Source organism: Geotrypetes seraphini, chromosome 3 (genome assembly GCF_902459505.1).
Source record: "Geotrypetes seraphini chromosome 3, aGeoSer1.1, whole genome shotgun sequence".
Classification (NCBI taxonomy): Eukaryota; Metazoa; Chordata; class Amphibia; order Gymnophiona; family Dermophiidae; genus Geotrypetes; species Geotrypetes seraphini.
Genome location: NC_047086.1, coordinates 78,357,952 through 78,378,431, shown reverse-complemented (window position 1 = coordinate 78,378,431; position 20,480 = coordinate 78,357,952). Strand labels below are relative to the sequence as shown.

Here is a 20,480-nt window from a genome sequence, read left to right as displayed (position 1 = left end):
AATGCATTTCAACTGTTTTGCATACTATATTGATTGCCCGGTATTTTGTATTCTTTAAGCACTTCTTGTCCTTCTGAAGATGTGGAGATTCATAATCCCAAGTAAACAAACAAATAAGAGGTGTTGATGATCTATGGGCTCCGCTGTGCGTAAAGAATTGCCTCCCAAACCAAGCTCAGAAGCTTAGTTGCTAAGCTACACATATTGACCAGTACAAATCAGATTCCACAAGGACGACAGGATACAGCCTGTAATACACCCATACATCACTAAATTTCCTTCCCTGCAAGAACTATTAGCAATGATCTGCCTCTTCAAAACATGAGTAACTTTTACCCAAAGGGATCATTAAGCAAGCCAGACAGTAAGCAGCTGAGCCTATTGGCACTTGTGGGCTGTTCAGAACAGTAAAGGAAAAAGCTTCTAGAAATGGCTTTGAGTGGATAGTCAAAGTGGTCTTTCATTTAGCCACTTGAGGAATTTCTCATGTATGCCACCCAAGATTTCTCCATGCTTTGCTGTCACAGCAGGTAGGCTTCAGTCCTCATCCAGTGGGCTGAACACGTTGCCAGAAGTTGTGGTAAGAGCGGTTACCGTAGCTGGTTTTAAGAAAGATTTGGTCAGTTTCCTGGAGGAAAAGTCCATAATCTGTTATTGAGACAGACATGGTGGAAACCACTGCTTGCCCTGGATCGGTAGCATGGAATGTTGCTACTATTTGGGGTTTTGCCAGATACTAGTGACCTGGATTGGCCACCGTGAGGATGGGCTACCGGGCTAGATGGACCACTGGTCTGACCCAGTAAGGCTATTCTTATGTTCTATGTCAGCAACAACTTTATAAGCTACTATATTTGTGAATAAAGTGGTAAGTTACAAAAGGTGCCAATTGTAATTTGAAAAGCATACACAGCAATGTAATTTCATAGAAACATAGAAGATGACAGCAGATAAGGGCCATAGCCCATCAGGTCTGCCCACTCTACTGACCCACCCCCAAGTCTACTATCCTAGGGATCCCACTCCTGGTGACAGGTTCCTTTGGCTTAACCCGTTTAAAAAATGCACAGTATGAGTCTGAACATCATGTTGCTATGTGACTGTATGTATCCACAGAATGTTACCCACTGTACTACAGACCTTCAAGTTCTGCTCAGAAATTATACTCATACAATTTGAAAATTCAAGGTAAATGTATAAATATAGGTTATGCCCTATAAAACCCCTTGTTTATGCACTCAAATGTATGTGTTATGAACTTATGCATGCGAGACCCCAGGTCCTAAAATGCCCCACAGATTAAAAGCATGATCCCCTTTGTAAGTGATTGTGTGCATCAGTTGACATGCAGATTTATCACTAGCCCTGGAAGCTACCTAAAAGCATAGGAGACAATTCTATAAGCTCCAATGTCATATATTGAGGTCCTATTTAATAACGGCACCTGAGCACTCAGATTCTGTTACAGAATATTAGTATAACCTGGCATCAGTGCAGCTTACATTTACATGCCCACAGGTACATCAGCTATGAAGATGGCATAGCTCAGGGTGTCAAAGTCCCTCCTTGAGGGCCGCAATCCAGTCGGGTTTTCAGGATTTCCCCAATGAATATGCATGAGATCTATTTGGATGCACTGTTTTCATTGTATGCTAATAGATCTCATGCATATTCATTGGGGAAATCCTGAAAACCCGACTGGATTGCGGCCCTCAAGGAGGGACTTTGTCACCCCTGCCACTGCAAGTGCCTAAATTCAGCAAGGATGCATGGAAAACAGGAGAAACCCCATGACCCCAGTATTGCATGTCCCACAGCAGCAAAATTAACAAGAGGGCTCAGGACCTATCATAATACTATTTATTGCAACAATAACAACAGGAGGGACTGAGTAGTCCCAAAACTACATTTCCTACTCCAACAAAAAAAAAAACAGGAGGAGCTGGGCACTATGCTGTCCAACCAAAATGACAAAAAGAAGCTCAATGAACCTAAAACCATTCTTCCAATTCTAGCAGGACTGGGGTGAAGCTTGAGCAGGTCTGGAGCAGAGCATGGGTGGCTGGTGATCGAGGGTACTCAGTTGATATTTCTTAGATTTAAGAGGTACTTGGCTTGAAGAAGTTGAATAACACAGGTCTAGAGGTGAGAGGACATCTAGCAAAGTTTTAGGGCTTCCCTTACGTTAGCGGTTTAACGAGCGTAATAGCGTGCACTAAACTGCCAGCTGCACTAGACGCTAACGTCAGCATTAAGCTGGCATTAGTTCTAGCCACGTAGCGTGGGTTTAGCGCAAGCTAAAAAGCTGCGTGCGCTAAAACCGCTAACGCCCTTAGTGTCAATGAATTTTGTGCTTTTTTAAAAAAAAAAACACCATAAAAATTGGTTAGCAAATTTGCAAAATAGGAATCTTCTGGGTTCAGGGAACTCTTGTAAAGTTGAGGCGTTTAAAATATGTATATATAGTTGTCATTTCTGATTTTGCTGATATGTGTAAAAAAAAACCTGACTGCAGCATCTTTTAGAGTGGAAAAATGCTAATGCAAAGAGCTGAGACACCGAAGCTGAATAGTCATTCGAAAGCTAGAGTTTTGAAGAAACCTCTTCTCCCATCCTAGAAGACCTACCAGAAGAAGATAGGAGAGGTCTCCCCCTCTGAAATCTATAGCTTCCGCAGCTGCAAGAATACAGTACAGTCTTCCAGAGGACCTGCTACATAGAAATTGTGCACATGTAACACTTTATATTACATATACAAGCTCTAACTAAATTTTTAATAAATTACTCCAGATTGTGTTGCTATGTAAAGTGGAGTTGGTATTTGGTAGGCAATTGTACTTGGAGACTACGTAAATAACATTTATTTGATTGGGACTGGAGCCAGAACTGGAATTTTCTGGGAGGCCATAAGCAGCTTCACTCTCTCAACACTTCAAAAGCAAACAAATTCTATGTATAGAGGAAAGTGGATGGCAAGAAGCAACAAAAAGCAGCTTGTTTATTTACAATGTCTCTGATGCTTTATACTCCCAACTCCAATTTGGCAGAGCAATGCTCCCTTAGGCTTCCATGTCTTGCGTCATAAGTGTTGCAGCTGTCCTGATTTTGTCACATCTGAGTAAGTGGAACCAACATTTTAGCCATTATACTGTGGTTTTCTTCAGGTTATGCTGCCAGGTCTGCAGTTTGACTTTATATAGAGTGGGTTTTCAAGTTTGATTAGCTGGCATTTGAGGTGGATGGTTTTCTCAAGAAGGAAGGAGATTTCTGCAGGAATTGAGGTGGGAAATTCCATTAGTAACAGATTTTGAATTTTGGAGGGAAAGTTCATTGGTTGCAATTTTAAATTCTGAAAGGAAAGAGGCTGGAAAACTCATTGAAACAATTCTACCTCTAGAGGGGGGAGGAATTTCTGTAAGTCATAACAGTGGCGTTGCAAGGGTAGGTGGACCCCCCCCCCCCAGCTCCCTCCTCTCTGCCCCTGCTCCTTCCATGCCACCCCCTGTTCCTTCTATGCCACATTTGCACCCTCCCTTCCTACCCCCATATCTCCTTAAATCTTCGCAAGCAAGCAGCATCTCTGGCCTGCTGCTTGCGCCAGCATTGGCTTTCCCTCTGACATCACTTCCTGACCCCACCAGGGAGCCAGGCTGGCACAAGCAGCAAGCCAGAGTAGTTGCTCGTGTTGGCAAAGGTCCAAAGAGGTACGGGGGTGGGGAAGAGAGGGTGTGAGTATGGCATGGGGGGCTGAGAGGTGACTGCACCTCCACCAAGACGGTGCTTGGGGCAGACCGCCCTCCCCTCCCCCCCTATACCCTCCTTTACTCCACCACTGGGTCATATTCTAAGACTTTGGAGGTGGAAAGAAGATGTTTGTCCTTGGCACCAGTCCTTTTTGAGCTAAATTTCTTTTGAAAGAGCAGTTGCTATGCTTTGATCAGTATGCGCACCTTGTCTCCACTGAAGTTATTAGAGTGTCTTGCTATCTTTATTGCCTCTTTGATTCTTCACGGCCACCAACAATCTTCTTTCTCCAAAATGTTTTCATCCTCAAATCCAGTCATAAGACCAGTTGCCTTAGTACGTGATGTTTCTTATGCTTTTGTAGAGGCTCCTCTATGGTGCATCTGGTTTTGGCAATGTACATGTGGCTGCAACTCCATGGGGTTTTGTACGGTCCAGGAGATTGGAGCAGATGTAGCTGGTGAATGTGAATGCCAGTTTCTTGGTAGGCCAATTGGGTTTGAGAAGCCACAATATATAAAGACAAACTGTAGACCTTACAGCATACCCTGAAGAAAGCTACAGCACAGTGGCTGAAACATTGATTCCATTTACTCAGATATTGCAAGCTCAACAGTCTTCACAGAGAAAGTCCATTCCCCTTCTCAAATCTCACTACTTTGGGTAGCTGGGCAATGCAGTTCAGTATTATCTCATAAGAAGATAAGAATAGCCTTACTGGGTCAAGCCCAGTAGCCCGTTCTCATGGTGGCCAATCCAGGTCACTAGTACCTGGCCAGAACCCACACAGTGGCAATATTCCATGCTACCAATCCAGGGCAAGTAGTAGCTTCCCCCATGTGTTTCTCAATAACAGACTATGGACTTTTCCTCCAGGAAATTGTCCAAACCTTTCTTAAAACCAGCTTACAGTTTTCGTCACACCTGAACATCAGAACATAAGAATTGCCATATTAGCTAGACAAAAGGCTCATCTGTACCTGTATCCTGTTTCCAACAGTGACCAAGCCACCGGGCAGCATCACAAGATGTAGCAAACTTCAGTGCGACTGATCCCCAAGGATAAGCAGTGGCTGTCCCCAGGATTGCCTCAGTAACAGTTTATTGACATTAGCTCCAAGAAATGATCCATGCCTTTTTAAACCCAGCTAACAGATTTTAGGACAGCCTCTGGCAACAAGTTCAAGAGCTTAATTTAGTATCGAGTGAAACCCATTTTCTCCTGACTAAGCCAATGGGAAAGTTTATGACCAATATGCAAACTTGGATTACGCAAGAGAAGAAAAAGCAAGGAAGATTACAATCAGTCTCATTATTCCCTCCCCTCCCCCTTTTTACTAAACTGCGATAATGGTTATTAGCACAGGGAGCCACTCTGAATGCTTCTTCGCGCTGCTCCCGACGTGGAGCATTCAGGCAGCTCCTTGCACTAATAACCACTATCGTGGTTTAGTAAAAGGGGAGGTATATTAGCTTCTTGCTTTGTTATACCTTATTAGTCATTCCCTAATTTCATGGTGTAAAAGACTTATATGTGTATTTTATTGTTTGTATTAAAGCAGACTAATTTATGTATGGATTTTGCTACCCACCTAGTTAAATTTTAGAAATGAATAAATGGTATGTCCCCTATTCTTTGTGCTTTTAGAAAGAGTAAACAACTGATTTGCATTTATTACATTACATTACATTAGTGATTTCTATTCCGCCATTACCTTGCGGTTCAAGGCAGATTACATCCAAACTAAAACAAGAATTACATTCAAAATTTGAAGGAATAGAATTTATGCATAACCTGCAAAGAATGAAAGGAGGAGGGGGCGAGATAGGGGGGTATTTCTTTTGTATGGTTCTATTCCCTTATGAAAATGTTGGTTGGGTGGGTTTTTTTTTAATGTTGTATGGATTCTGAATGATTATAAGTGCATATAATAATAATAAACAGTTTATATACCGCAGGACCATGAAGTTCTATGCGGTTTACAATGATTAAAAATGCTACAAATTGAATAGAACTGGCAGGTTAAAACTAGTGAATAGCGGCTCTAGAGATCATTTATTGTGGGAAAGATTGTACAAATCAACTGCCTAAGAACTTCAGGAACAGATATGATTTTAGGTGTTTCCTGAATTTCCCATAAGTATTAGCAAGCATAATTGTTCCAGGTCTTTACCCCATAATGCTGCTTGATATGAGAGATTACTATTATTTGTATAGATATTGTATTGCATTTTTGTTAGTTTTAGAAACTCAATAAAGATTAAAAAAAAAAAAAAAAAGAACGAAAGGACTTTGAGGCTTTGATGCAGATTTTTTCAATTCAGTTTCAGCTCATATGTTGGTTGGCTCCTCAGGAACACTGCAGCTACAGATAGTAAAGTTTCTCCTTCAGGTCAGTAGATGTTCTTATATCATCAGTAGCTCAGTTGATATCCTCTGCTGGAAAATACACATGTAGCCCAGTTTTTCCTTTCTCCTCACTATTTCAGATGGGATGGAGAGGATTCTCTGTTGTTTCCTCACAAATGCAACTGTGCAGATTGTGGAGAATGACACGGGGACAAATTTGTCCCCATCCCTGCAGGAACTCAATTTCCCCGTCTCGTCCCCATGAGTTTTGTTACTCTCTCTGTCCCTGCCTTATGATTTTAAAGTGTTTGAGGCTTGTGCAGATGAGGACAGAGCTTGCATGAATGAGGCAGGGACAGGAAAAGAACTTGCGGGGAACGGGAACGGAAAATGAGCTTCTGTCCCCATGTCATTCTCTATGCAGATGTTTAAGGGCATCTGTTACCCTTATACTTCTAGATCACTCACATACCTACTATACCAACTAGGGTAGCTCAATATAGTGTCTGAGTCTACATGGCTAGAACTTTGAATCTGGAAGGCTCTCCTTTGGCTTTATGGTCAGAAGCCGGGGAGAAAAAGAACCAAAAAACAACTGTAGCACATTTTATACTTGGATATAGGATGGAGAATTCTTCCATAACAGCTTCCTCTCTCTACTTGCTATGTCAAGAGTCTAGATCCTTATTCTTTCTGAAAGTATTTGGCAACTACTGATATCGCTAATACTTGCCTTTTTCTGACCTCAGTAGTAATATTTAGGTTTTCCAGCTGCCCTAAACTTATTTGAAAGTATAACTTAAAAATTATTATAATTTCCAGACCTAACTTATGTAATGTTTGAAACAGAGTTGAAAAACCTGTAGCCAATTGCTTTCACAAACTTCTTTCTCCTCCTGGTCAGTTTTATGAGTTCTTCAGAAATTGTGAGAGATGGAGAAAGGCCATACTGCCCAGGCTTAAACAATGCTCAAATCTGAAAAAAAAACCCCAGATATATATAATCAGAGCAGGGAATGGCACAGTAAATATGAAGTCTGGAGAAATGATTTTGCTGATGAGCAATGTTAAATTCAAATAGAACAACACTCATTTTTATCCAAGATGCCAGACTGCAATTTGCTGGTTTGTTTTTCCACTGAGATTTAAATGTTATAAGGATGGCATTAACAGTCTTCTCTATTGGATACGAGACTATCGTTATGCCTGTGGCTATGGTTTTCCAAATTAACATAAGGAAAATAACCACACAAAAGCTATGTAATACAAAAACTATGATAACTAACATTGTCACTTTATTAGGATTGGGATTTAAATACAGACAAAGGGGAAGCCACAATAGAACTTTAATGTGCCAAATTTGATAAACTGAAGAATGATGCACACAAAATTAAATAAGAGATGCTGAAGGGAATTAAACTACATTCAAAAGAAAGTTACCTCAGGTACTAAACTTGAGTATGTTTGTAACTAAGGCAGATAATTGTGAAAAATGAAGATTTATGTGGTTGAATAAAGCTTCCCAAAGAAGTGCCAGGAACAGGAGAGAGCTCAGAGAAAGTTAAAATAAATGAAGGGAAATCATAAACATATTATAGAACAAAATGTGTAAAAAGCATAACAACTTTATAAATGTCAATAAATAAAAACTTAGGCCCTGTTTTACCAAAGTACGCTAAACGCTAATGCATGCATGTTAGTCTATGGACGCATTAGCGTTTAGCGTGCACTAATCGGTTAGCGCACCTTAGTAAAAGAGGGGGTTAGTTTTTTCTTTTGTAATGATTTTGTGTTAAAGACTAAAGCATTACTATAAGTTTAAGACAAAGGGAAAACTTATGACCAATATGCAAACTTGGATTATGCAAGAGTAGATAAGAAAAAGCAAGGAAGATTATAATCAGTCTCATTATATTAGCTCCTTGCTTTGGTGTTTGTTTGTTTTTAAATAATATATTTATTAGCGATTGCAACGCAGAGCCTACAGGAATCCGACAGTACAAGAACACATGGCGCACAATAAGTACAAAACTGTATGGGAAATTGTGACTGGAATGTATACAGATATCCTGTTCCTTCATTTATTCTTTTTCCTTGCTTTGTTATACCTTATTAGATATTCATTCCCTAAAAAAACAGCACGCTGATTTGGAACAGAATGCAATGGCACCCACCAAACAAGTTTTATCAGCTGGCATTACTATGGAGGGAGAACAGGAAGTCAAAAGTGGATTTTGTATCTGGTGCTGACTGTCCAGAAATGTTGAAGACGAAGGGTTACAATTTCATAAACATATACAGTATTTATTTATTTAATTTGTTTTCTATCCCATTGTCCCCAAAGAACCCAGAACGGGTTACAGATTAAACATACATAATACCCTGTTTCGACGAAAAAAAGACCTACTCTGAAAATAAGACCTAGCATGATTTTTGGGGTAGGTCCTAATATAAGCCCTACCCCAAAAATAAGCCCTAGTTTAGATACCTCCCTCCCTCCCATCCCTTTGTGCACCAGAACACTACAAACCTCCGAAGCCTCAAAAACGGTGGCAGCGCTCTAAATGGGCTGCTTTGCGGCCTTCCCCACTGGGGCCTTCCCTCTGCTGCGTCACTGATGATGTCATCAGTGATGTTGGTGGTGTTCTAGTGCACAAAGGGATGGGAGCTATAGGTATAACATGGCAAGTGTCAAGCGTAGATACCATGTTTCCCCGAAAATAAGCCCTAGTGCATTTTTTGGAGCACAAATTAATATAAGACCCTGTCTTATTTTCGGGAAACACGGTATCAGTACAAGATTACCATGCAAGATTTCATCCTAGTTGGCACATATTAGGTGTCGTTATCCTTACATAGAAACATAGAAAATGACGGCAGAAAAGGGTCCCCTAAGCACTTCCTCGAAGTGATCCCACATGCTTATCCCATTTTTTCTTAAAATCGAGCACGTTGCTGGCCTCAATTACCTGAAGTGGAAGATCATTCCAACGATCAACCACCCTTTCAGTAAAGAAATACTTCCTAGTGTCACCATGAAATCTCCCACCCTTGATTTTTAATGGGTGCCCTCTTGTTGCCGTAGGTCCTGTAAGGAAAAGATGTCTTCTTCTACCTCAATATGGCCAGTAACATATTTGAACGTCTCTATTATGTCTCCCCTCTCTCTGCGTTCCTCGAGAGAGTATAGCTGCAACATACCTAGATGTTCTTCATATGAGAGATCCTTGAGTCCTGAGACCATCCTAGTGGCCATTCGCTGAACTGACTCCATTTTCAGCACATCCTTTTGATAATGTGGCCTCCAAAATTGAACACAATATTCCAGATGAGGTCTTACCATGGACCTGTACAACGGCATTACAACTTCAGGCTTTCGGCTGGCAAAACTTCTACGAATGCAACCCAACATTTGTCTAGCCTTGGATGATGCTTTCTCCACTTGATTGGCAATCTTCATATCCTCACTAATGATTATTCCTAGGTCCCGTTCTGCAACAGTTCTTGTTAAGGTCTCACCATTCAGGGTGTAAGTTCTGTGTGGGTTTCCACTGCCAAGATGCATAACCTTACACTTTTTGGCATTAAAACTCAGCTGCCAAGTTGTGCACCATTGTTCTAGTGAGTAGGTCCTGCGCCATAGTGTCGGGCATGGTGCTTTTGACCACTATGTTGCACAGTTTAGCGTCATCGGCAAATAATGCAATTTTACTTCGAAGTCCCTGAGGCAAGTCCCATACAAAGATATTTCATAGGATTGGACCCAAGACTGAACCCTGTGGCACTCCACTGTTCACTTCTGACGTTTCGGAGGGAGTACCATTTACCATGACCCTCTGGAGTCTGCCACTGAGCCAGTCTTTAACCCATGCAGTCAATGTTTCTCTTAGTCCCAACAAACTCATCTTGTTCAATAACCTACGGTGTGGGACACTATCAAAAGCCTTACTGAAGTCCAAATATACGACATCCAGGGACTCTCTCATATCTAGCTTTTTTGTTACCCAGTCAAAGAAGCCGATTAGATTGGATTGGCAGGACCTTCCCTTTGTAAATCCATGCTGGTGGGGATCCCTCAGCCTCTCGTCGCTCAGGATTGTATCTAATTTGTGTTTAAACAACGTTTCCATAAGTTTACACACTATTGATGTGAGACTTACCGGCTGTAATTTGCAGTCTCCGATCTGCATCCCTTTTGTGGAGCGGAATGACGTTAGCTGTTTTCCAGTACAATGGGACTCTTCCCGTGCTTAGGGAAAGATTGAAGAGTGCAGCTAACAGCTCCGCCAAGACATCTCTCAATTCTCTAAGCACTCTGGGGTGCAGTTTATCTGGTCCCATGGCTTTGTTCACTTGGAGCTTTGATAGTTCTTGGAAGACGTTGCCGGTGGTAAATTCAAAATTCCAGAATGGGTCTTCTGAGCTCTCCCTTGTCTGCAGCTGTGGACTGGAACCCAGCACCTCATAGGTAAAGACAGAGCAGACGTATTCGTTGAGTAGTTCGGTTTTATCGGAGTCCGATTCTACATAGTTACCGTCGGGTTTCCTTATGCGCACTATCCCATCTGTGTTCCTTTTTTTCTGTCACTAACATACCTGAAAAAGGATTTATTCCCCTTTTTAATATTCTTAGTTAGATTTTCTTCCATCCAGAGTTTGGCATCTCTGACTGCTGTTTTAATAGTTCTGGATTTCACCAGACAGGCTTCTTTAGCTTCCAGTCATTGTGATTGTTTGTTTGTAGGATACAAATGCTCTCTTCTTCTGTTTTACAAGTTCCGAGATCTTCGGAGAACTATTGGGGGTTTATTATTTCTCCGTCGTTTACTCACTGTTTTTATATAGAGGTTGGTTGCTTCCTGTAGGGTAGATTTCAGAGCTGACCACAGTACCTCCACACTATCTGTTGTGTCCTGGTTTTGCAGTGCTCCATAGATAAAATCTCCCATGCTCTTGAAGTTAGTTCCCTTAAAGTTAAGGACCTTTGTGGATGTGTTTGACTTAGTGAAACCCTTCCTGAGGTGAAACCACACCATGTTGTGGTCACTGGAGGCCAGTCTCGAAGATGGTCTTGTCTTCTTGCGCCTGCTCGGCAGGTCCATCCTGTAGAAGCTGGAACCTGTTCCTCAAGGTGATCTGTGGGGTTGATGTAAAGCTGTTCTGATTGCATGAATAAGAGGAAGGCCTTCTGTGTTTGCTTGTAGAGGTAACTAGCTGCCAGGTGTCGGCATCTCTAGCCCCCAACTGCTTCTTCCAAGGCTGCAGGTCTGGTTGGTTTGGGCGTCTCGAAGATGGTCTTGTCTCTCTGCGCCTGCTCGGAGACTTGGGACAGCTCCTGGAGGATTCCATTGATGAAGGCCTCATCTTTCTGGATGCTTCTCAGGCGCTCCACTTCTTTCCTCAGGCTCATCAGCTCCTGCAGGATGTCTCTGTCAGGTTTTTGCTGGTCGATCTCTTCCTTATGTGACAGACTGGTTCTATGTAGTCCATGGATCAAGGGCAGAGGGTCAGATGAAGAGGTATGTTTTTATTGCTTTTCTGAAGTTGAGAAGACCTTCAAGAGATCTGATCTGTGATATATAACAGCTCTATCATTTGGAGGAGGGCGACGAAAATGATAGGAGGCTTGCGCCAGAAGACGTATGAGGAGAGACTGGAAGACCTGAATATGTATACCCTAGAGGAAAGGAGAGACAGGGGAGATATGATTCAGACGTTCAAATACTTAAAGGGTATTAACGTAGAACAAAATCTTTTCCAGAGAAAGGAAAATGGTAAAACCAGAGGACATAATTTGAGGTTGAGGGGTGGTAGATTCAGGGGCAATGTTAGGAAATTCTACTTTACGGAGAGGGTGGTGGATGCCTGGAATGCGCTCCCGAGAGAGGTGGTGGAGAGTAAAACTGTGACTGAGTTCAAAGAAGCGTGGGATGAACACAGAGGATTTAGAATCAGAAAATAATATTAAATATTGAACTAGGCCAGTAACTGGGCAGACTTGCACGGTCTGTGTCTGTGTATGGCCGTTTGGTGGAGGATGGGCTGGGGAGGGCTTCAATGGCTGGGAGGGTGTAGATGGGCTGGAGTGGGTCTTGACGGAGATTTTGGCAGTTGGAACTCAGGCACAGTACCGGGTAGAGCTTTGGATTCTCGCCCAGAAATAGCTAAGAAGGAAAAAAAAAAAAAAATTTAAATTGAATCAGGTTGGGCAGACTGGATGGACCATTCGGGTCTTTATCTGCCGTCATCTACTATGTTACTATGTTACTATGTTACTATGTTAAAAGTTCTCCTTCAACTCAACCTAGATGTATATGGTTTTTCTTATCATTTGTTTCTCATCCATCAGTTTTCTTCATTTTTTTTCTAGGTCTAGTTCCCCTCCAATCCAGCTCTCCACTCTCCTCCATACAGCACTTGAATCCAATACTCCACTCTGCAACTCAGCGATAACAGAGATGGGTCACAAAAGATAAGCCATAGATTCACTTATTCGCTTTTATATCTGCTCTTAGGATGGATGATCTTTTGTTCCAGCTCCAAATGTCATACTTTTATCTGTTATCGTATTAGGACATCCATAGCATAACACTACCCTCAGCAATGCCCACTCAGGGGATGGCCATTTTAGGATGCATAGCTCTTTTGGATGTTCCCTGTTTGCTTTTCAAATTCATGATTTGGACATTTTTGGCAAATGGATGACCTTTGGCCATTTTGTGATGTCCATCTGCTTCAAAAATGAATTCCATAGGCAATGGAGTACCAAGGGCGGGGCAGGAGGTAGTGGACTGCCCAGGGTGCACGCCCTAGGAGGGTGCACAGCTGGCCAGGTCCGGACTTCCCGCCTTACTTCTCAACCTGCACCTCACCTCAGCGCGGCTGCTGACTCCCCATACTTATTCCAGAGCAGAGTCGGCAGCTGCGCTGATGTGCAGGCAGGTCCTGTGGTCATTACTTCTGCCACCTCTACTCCACAAGATGTAAGTGACATCGGAGGAGGGTGGACCGGCAGCCGCAGTCATCGCAGGACCTTGCCGCAACTCCCTACGTCTGCCGGTCCACCCCCTCCGACGTCACTTACTTCTTCTGGCAGAACTCCCTCAGTCTCCCCTCGAACTTGTTTAGCTAGCAGGGTGGGTGGTTTAAAGTGGCACTTGTGAACGGGAGGAGGAGGAGCACCGCTGCAGCTCCTCAGTGTCGGTGAGCGCGAGGTGGGCAGGGACGATGCTCGGTGTTGGGTGCCCAGAACGATATGGAGCCGGACTCGATCATCGATGAATACTGCAGTAATTGAATGGTTGTCCGGGTGATTTAGGGCTCCAAGGGCCCATTGAGAGGAAGAGCAGAGAGAGAGAGAGGCACCCTCACAGCTTCAGTCATCGCGGGACTTTGGTGGTTTGGAGGGAGAGAGAAAAGGAACATGGAAGGGTGGTGGAGGGAAAGAAAGGGGACAGGGTGGCATGGAAGGGTGGTGGAAGGAGAGAAAGGGGGCAGGGTGGTATGAAGGGTGGTGGAAGGATAGAAAGGGGGCAGGGTGGTATGGAAGTGTGGTGGAAGAAATGAAAGGAGGCAGGGTGGTATGGAAGGGTGGTGGAGGGAAAGAAAGGAGGTCAGGGTGGTATGGTATCCCAATAAACTAAAAATAAATAAATAAATAAAACAGAGAGCTACAACCAATAAACAACGGGATTCAAAAGTAAATCTCAAAGATAAGAAAAAGAAATCCCTGAAGGGTATATACCACAGAACAATACTATAATATCAGAGCAATGTACTCAAATTACAAAGTTAGAAATATTGTACATATTTATTAATTTAAAATTTGCAAAAATGTCACAAAATTTTCACAGAACACCATACAAAAACTACAAACAAACCAGACAAGGTATAACAACATATAACATATAACAAGTACTATCAAACCAAGCTGGAAAAGGCCACACAAAAAAATCATACAATGATATATAAATATAGCTGTGTTCAAAAGTTCATAAATCACTTAGCTTGAAAATTCGAAGACTTCCTGGAACAATGTCCACGAGGAATAAAACAAGCAAGATGATTGTGGGCCATCCAGAAAGGAAAAAATAAAAAAATCAACATCCCAAACAGATTAGAGTTCAAATCCAACCTCCATATCACAAAGTGCAGGTGCTAGTGCAAGCGTGCTGTCAGTAAACAATATAATAAGTTAGATAATCAAAAAAGCCTCAAACCAAGAGGACAGAGAGCATTTTCAAAGTCTTCACAAGCAGAGGTGAAATGCCATAACAGGCAACCAATCTTCTAACATCTCCTCACACTTCCTCGCTTCCTCAACACAGGCCGTGTTTCGATGAAATCTTTGTCAAGAGGAAGAAAGCAACAGGCAGGGAGCCAAAACCAAATGCAAAGAGCAATGCTGAGTACACAGCCACACTGTGGCTGGTTATAAGAAAAGTCCATAGTCTGTTACTGACAAAGACAAGACATGGAGGAAGCCACTGCTTGCCTTGGATTGGTAACATGGAATGTTGCTACTGTTTGGGTTTTGGTCAGGTACTAGTGACCTGGATTGGCCACCATGAGAACAGGCTACTGGGCTTGATGGACCATTGGTCTGACCCAAAAAGGCCATTCTTATGCTCTTATGTTCTTTTATAAATGTTAAACTGCAATGCTGCCACCACTGCTGCTAAAAATTACCCCTTGATTTTTAAAAGGGATTAAAGAATAAAAATATATGGATTTAGTTTTTGACTCAGTGATGTACTTGTTAAAAAAAATGAATAAAAATATTTTATTGTACAAACAAACAAAAAAGCTTACAATGTGAGAAGAAGCTTCAATTTTATTTTATTTTATTTTTTACAGAAATTGGAGCAGTCACTGTACTAAGCGACCTGTCCAAGTAGATCTGAATCGGAACTGGAACATCTCACAGACTGACTCACTCCTATTGTGATTTGCTTGTTATTTTCTTGGCATCTACTTTCAGCCTTTATGGTTCTCTCATTTCCTCTAGCTCAGTCTGTCATGTTCAGTTATTTGTGCTGATCAAAGAAACTCTATAATCCCAGATTCTAAAAATAATAACAACGTCTCATAAGATGTTCAGTTACAAACTTTCAACCCTCCATACTACCCAAACGTGGATCTGAAAATCACATTTTTCACCAGACTAACGTTTAATGGTTTGATAATTCCCATAGCCTACACATAAAACTGGAACTGGTAAACTCTTTAAAAAGCCAACGGAGCAATGACCTCACGGATCAACCTGCAACTAGCTTTTCTGATGCATCATTTCTTCTCTGTTGACATAGCATTCGGTCATGGCACATCAATAATACTGTATGTCAAGCACAAATATAGTATTATTTTAATGCTTACTCGAAACAACAGAAATATAAAAGCTACCCTGTGGTTTATAAACAGGACATTCTTAGGAAGAGATGCTGTAAGTTAATTACTTAAAGACGGTCAGAATAATAGCACATTATCAAGTCATAGCTTATTTATAGATCTGAATTACAGAATACTGATTTACTAGAAAAAAAAAAAAAATTCTTCCAACCAAATTACTTCTTATAATTATGGATGCCGCAAAGTGGCAAATCCATGGGAATGCTTTGAAGTAGCGTAATGTATTAAGACCACTTCCCAACAGGTCCCTCTTCCTGTGGTTTGACTTACAGTAGAAACAATTCCAGTAACTGGTATTATCTAAAGGTTTACTGTAATTCTAACATGTAATGTGCTGTAGGATGTCTTACAATCAATAACACCACTGTACAAGGAAAGAGATGCATATTTGTATTTCTAAGCAGCAGAGAAATTCTTCACAGAGAAAATATTAGGTTGAAAAGTTGTATAATCGACAAACAAAAAGGTGTGTTTACTATAAGCACACAAATACTTCAGAATCAAGAATCATGTCAGTTGGGGATTTTTCAATTCTAGCAAATATATTCATATCAATTTTTTTTTCTACATTCACAGAATTATGCTTAAATAAAGATAAGGACCAAATAAGAGTCTATGCACTAAAAATTGCCTATGTTATAGGCACTAATTTCTGAGCACTCATTATGCACACAATTTTTTTTTATTTTTAGAATAGTGACATTTATGGGTTCATAGACAAAATCGCGCGAGACAACAGCGCACCGACAACTGAGCGCAAGGTTGACGGCACGCCGAAGAAAAGCACTATTTTAAAGGGTTCCGACGGGGGGTATTGGTGGGGAACCCCCCTATTTTACTTAACAGACATCGCGCTGGCATTGTGGGGGGTTTGGGGGGGTTGTAACCTCACTCATTATACTTGAAACCGAACTTTTTGCCTGTTTTTTAGGGAAAAAGTTCAGTTTTAAGTATAATGTGGGGGGTTACAACCCCCCAAACTCCCCACAACAGCAGCGCAATGTCTGTTAAGTAAAGTGGGGGGGTTCCCCCACCCACACACCCCGTAGGAGCCCTTTAAAATAGTGCTTTTCTTCGGCGTGCCATCAACCTTGCGCTCAGTTGTCTGCGCTCAATTGTCGGCGCGCCATTGTCTCGCGCGATTTAGTCCCGTCACCCATTTATGCATGCATGAGTGTAAATCCAGTTCTTATTCCAGATGGCCTTAAATTATCAAATACAGTAAAACCTTGGAGTGCAAGTAACTTGGTTTGCAAGTGTTTTGCAAGACAAGCAAAACATTTGATTAAATTTTAACTTGATATACAGTACACACATCACAACTGAGCCGAAGGTTCTTCTCTCACTGACACTGCAAGAGTGTAGCGATTGTTCTAAACAAGCAAAGTCTTGCAATACGAGTACATACAGTAAACACGCGTCACATCATCACAACTAAGCCGATGGTTCTTCTTTCTCTGACACAGCAGTGTAGTGACTGTTCTAAATGAGCGAGGTCTTGCAATACAAGTACGTATAGTATTACTATTATTTCTTATGGGGAAATTTGCTTTGATATACGAGTGCTATGGATTACAAGCATGTTTTTGGTGTATTTTGTATTAAAGTTATGGGGTTGTGGAATGAATTGTCCGAGTTTCCATTATTTCCTATGAAGAAATTCGATTTGATATATGAATGCTTTAGATTACAAGCATGCTTCTGGAACGAATTATGCTCGCAAACCAAGGTTTTACTGTATATATAATCACTCAGATAACTTCATATAACCTCACTTATCAAAGCTGAGTGTATAAATATTAAATAACGCTCCAATTTCATCAATCGCTTTCACAAAGGAACACTGGAATTAATTTTTATAAGAAAAAAGGCCTCAGAAACACCTCCTCCACTCTTGACAATAAATTTTATATCTGGCAGGAATTCTAGTGATTAGTAATCCTTAATTCATATTAACTTGATAATAAATAATTTAATTTAATGTATTTTTTAGACTTTTTTTTAACTTTCTATATAAATATCAATTATCCCGATGAATTTCATACTTAACTTAAATTCATCACAATTTCAATTTGACCTGGGAATTAATGATCCGACATATTTCTCAATCATATTGCTTTATCAAAGATCCCCCTATAAAACAATAAAGAAACATTTAAACGCCCTTATATTGCTATTTCCAGATATAAAATTTATTATCAAGGGCAGAGGAGATGTTTCTGAGGCCTTTTTTCTTTTTTTTTTTTTTTTTAATAAATCTTTATTGATTTGTAAACTTTGACAGTGCAATACAATTACTTGAACATGAATATTTCATAAAATGCACTATTAAATATACAATTTAAACATAAAACCATCATTTTCTCCCCTCTTGCACTTCTGACACCACGTGTAGTGTGGCCGTCCCTTAGGGCCTAGCAGGGCTCGGCACACACCTACAATATCGCCCTGGCATGCTTCCCCAAATAGGAGGAAGTTCCTGTTGTTGATACTTCAATCTGTATACAAAAGTCAGAATGACACAATTTAGGTAAGTATCAAAAGAAAGAAATACTATTTATTGTTCATCCAAATAGGGCAAAAACAAAAATACATGATAAGCAACAGTCCCAAAAGTAATGGCAACAATAATGAAAACAAATAATATTGCCTTCACCAGCCTGGTCTGGTTAATTCTCCAAGTGTTCAACTTATGTCCCAGGTAAGTTCTACCACATAGTGGCCACAATAGAACAGATGACAATTTAGGCTCAAGTAGTCTTTAGTCAAGAAAACTATCACATTGCAACACTGCAGATCTTCTCTCCTCTCCAATATTCAGGAGCGGACGGTTGGTGGGCTTGCCAGATCGGCTCCTTGTCAAGGCAAAGAGCAAAATAACCCTCAATCCCTCCACTAAGATGTTGGGCAGATCCTGCCCCCAACCTTCAGGGTTTTCACAACACTCAAAAATGCATTATCAATGTTGCTTAACTGTCCTTAAACATTGTCCAAGTAGCAAGCCAGCCAACACCCCAAAAAATAAAAAAATATAAAATAAAAAAACAACTTTGTAAAGCAAACACACAATCAGCTCAACTCACTTCCATGGCTTCTGGTAAAGCAGGTTCTGACAGAGAACTCCATTCCATGTCTTTCAATACCTGGTTCTCCTGTGTTTGCTCCTCTGCCTCTGGGTTTATCATTTCCACATCCGTGGATTCCTGGGCTGGTGGGAACTTCCCTGGACTTCCCTTTCCTCCTAGACAGCCAGCTCTCTAAGTGTTCAAAAGCTGCTGTGCTACGCCCAGCCCTACTCAGGGGAAGGGCTTTCCTCTGCTGAGGCTGCCTTCTACCCTGTTTGGCCAGCCCTTTCCAAGATGGTGGATTTAAAGGGGTAAGACCTATTTTCACAGGTCTATGGGCTACACCCTGCTCAAACACAGCCTGCGCTTCCTGATCCAGTTCCTGTCTTGCAGGCACATAGTGATCAGCCCTGACTAATTTCACCGGGCGGTTTCTAAGGTTTTTCACTGGCACTAGGCCGGAACTGGGATCGGGCTTGTGACAATATATATATTACATACTAAACTTCTGTTTTGGGGGTATAGAGAACTCCTACTTGATGATAGAAAAAGATTTTTAATAATACATTACTCAAGCAAAGCATATGAAAAAAATATCTATATTGCATATTAAACCTCATTTCCAAAAGGTTAAGAAAAGAAAAAAGATATACTATTCACAATGGCTGTGCTTCAGAGCAAGTGGACGTGTCTGATGCACAATCTTGACATCATTGTGGCATCATCAATATGCACCTAGATGGCAATCCAGGTACTGCAAAAATAATCCAAAGTGCATCACAGATTTACAAAAAGTGCATGCTTGAAACATATGCACACACTTTTACGGTGATGTAGCTTGGGGAGAGTAGAGGTGGGCTTGTAATATAATGTTCCCTCTAAGCAATGTGGGAGTCCTTCACCTATATTCCTAGCAGTTGGGTTGCTGTTTCAATATCACATTCCCAATAGTGAGGAACAAGCAAAACAGTATTGAAACACCACTCCCCATTGGCAGCAGTGTGATTGGAGAGCTCCTGCATAAATTACAGTACAGTACACATTTATAGGTTCTTCAGAGTAGTGGTAAATTTGAGTAATAATCTGTGGCCTAAACTATAAACAAAGAAACAAGTCCACTGATGATAAATCCAACAACAGTGGGGCTGACGAAAGCACACCAGATCAGTAGTGACTCTTTTGCATACTTTATTGTGAAACAGTGACTTGATTCAATAATAGCAGAACTCTAAAACAGGCTTAAAATAGCAATTCTCACATTTATTTGATTTTTCTTTTTTAAAGCCTTTCCTCCCAAAGGAGCTAGAATGGGTTACAAATCAGGTGCTCAAACATTTTCCCTATCTGTCCTGAGGGGCTCACAGTCTAATGTACCTGGAGCTATGGAGGATTTCTTGACTTGCCCAGGATCACAAGGAGCAGCGTAGGATTTGAACCCACAACCTTGGGGCCTGAGACTGTAACGCTAATCACTGTGCTACACTCTCCTCCAATAGGCATCGTGATATAAAATCAAGCCCTATACCAAGAAACAACTTTATATAACGAATCCCTTAGCATGTACACTAAATCAGTTTGAGATAATTGCAAGGAACTGCATGCAAATAAACAAGAATCCAGAAAGTGGCAGCAAAGATCTTAATGATAAGTCCCAAAGATCATCCTACACAGCTTTCACACTCTTTTAATTGGCTACCAACAGTTTAAAGATTCAGTTTAAGATTTGTGTGCTGGTAATTTACAGTATTATAGAACATGGCCCCTATATAGTTGTTTGAAGACTTAGAGGGGGAGGGGGAGTTATCAACAAAGGCTATCGTTATTTTACCACAAATCATGCTTTTCTAGCACAGGGTCCCATTTTATGTAATAAGGCCCTGTGCTAAAATAGCAGGACTTGTAAAATAACCCAA

General features: G+C 41.1%; 1 long non-coding RNA gene across 1 annotated transcript in view; it reads right to left on the bottom strand.

The window, feature by feature from the left end:
- LOC117356601 overlaps positions 1 to 18,763 on the bottom strand; it is a 107,021-nt gene extending 88,258 nt beyond the window's left edge. Inside the window, exon 1 of the long non-coding RNA XR_004538678.1 lies at positions 18,646 to 18,763. This is a non-coding gene — a long non-coding RNA (uncharacterized LOC117356601). The remainder of the gene's footprint in view (positions 1 to 18,645) is intronic.
- Positions 18,764 to 20,480: the final 1,717 nt, after the last annotated feature.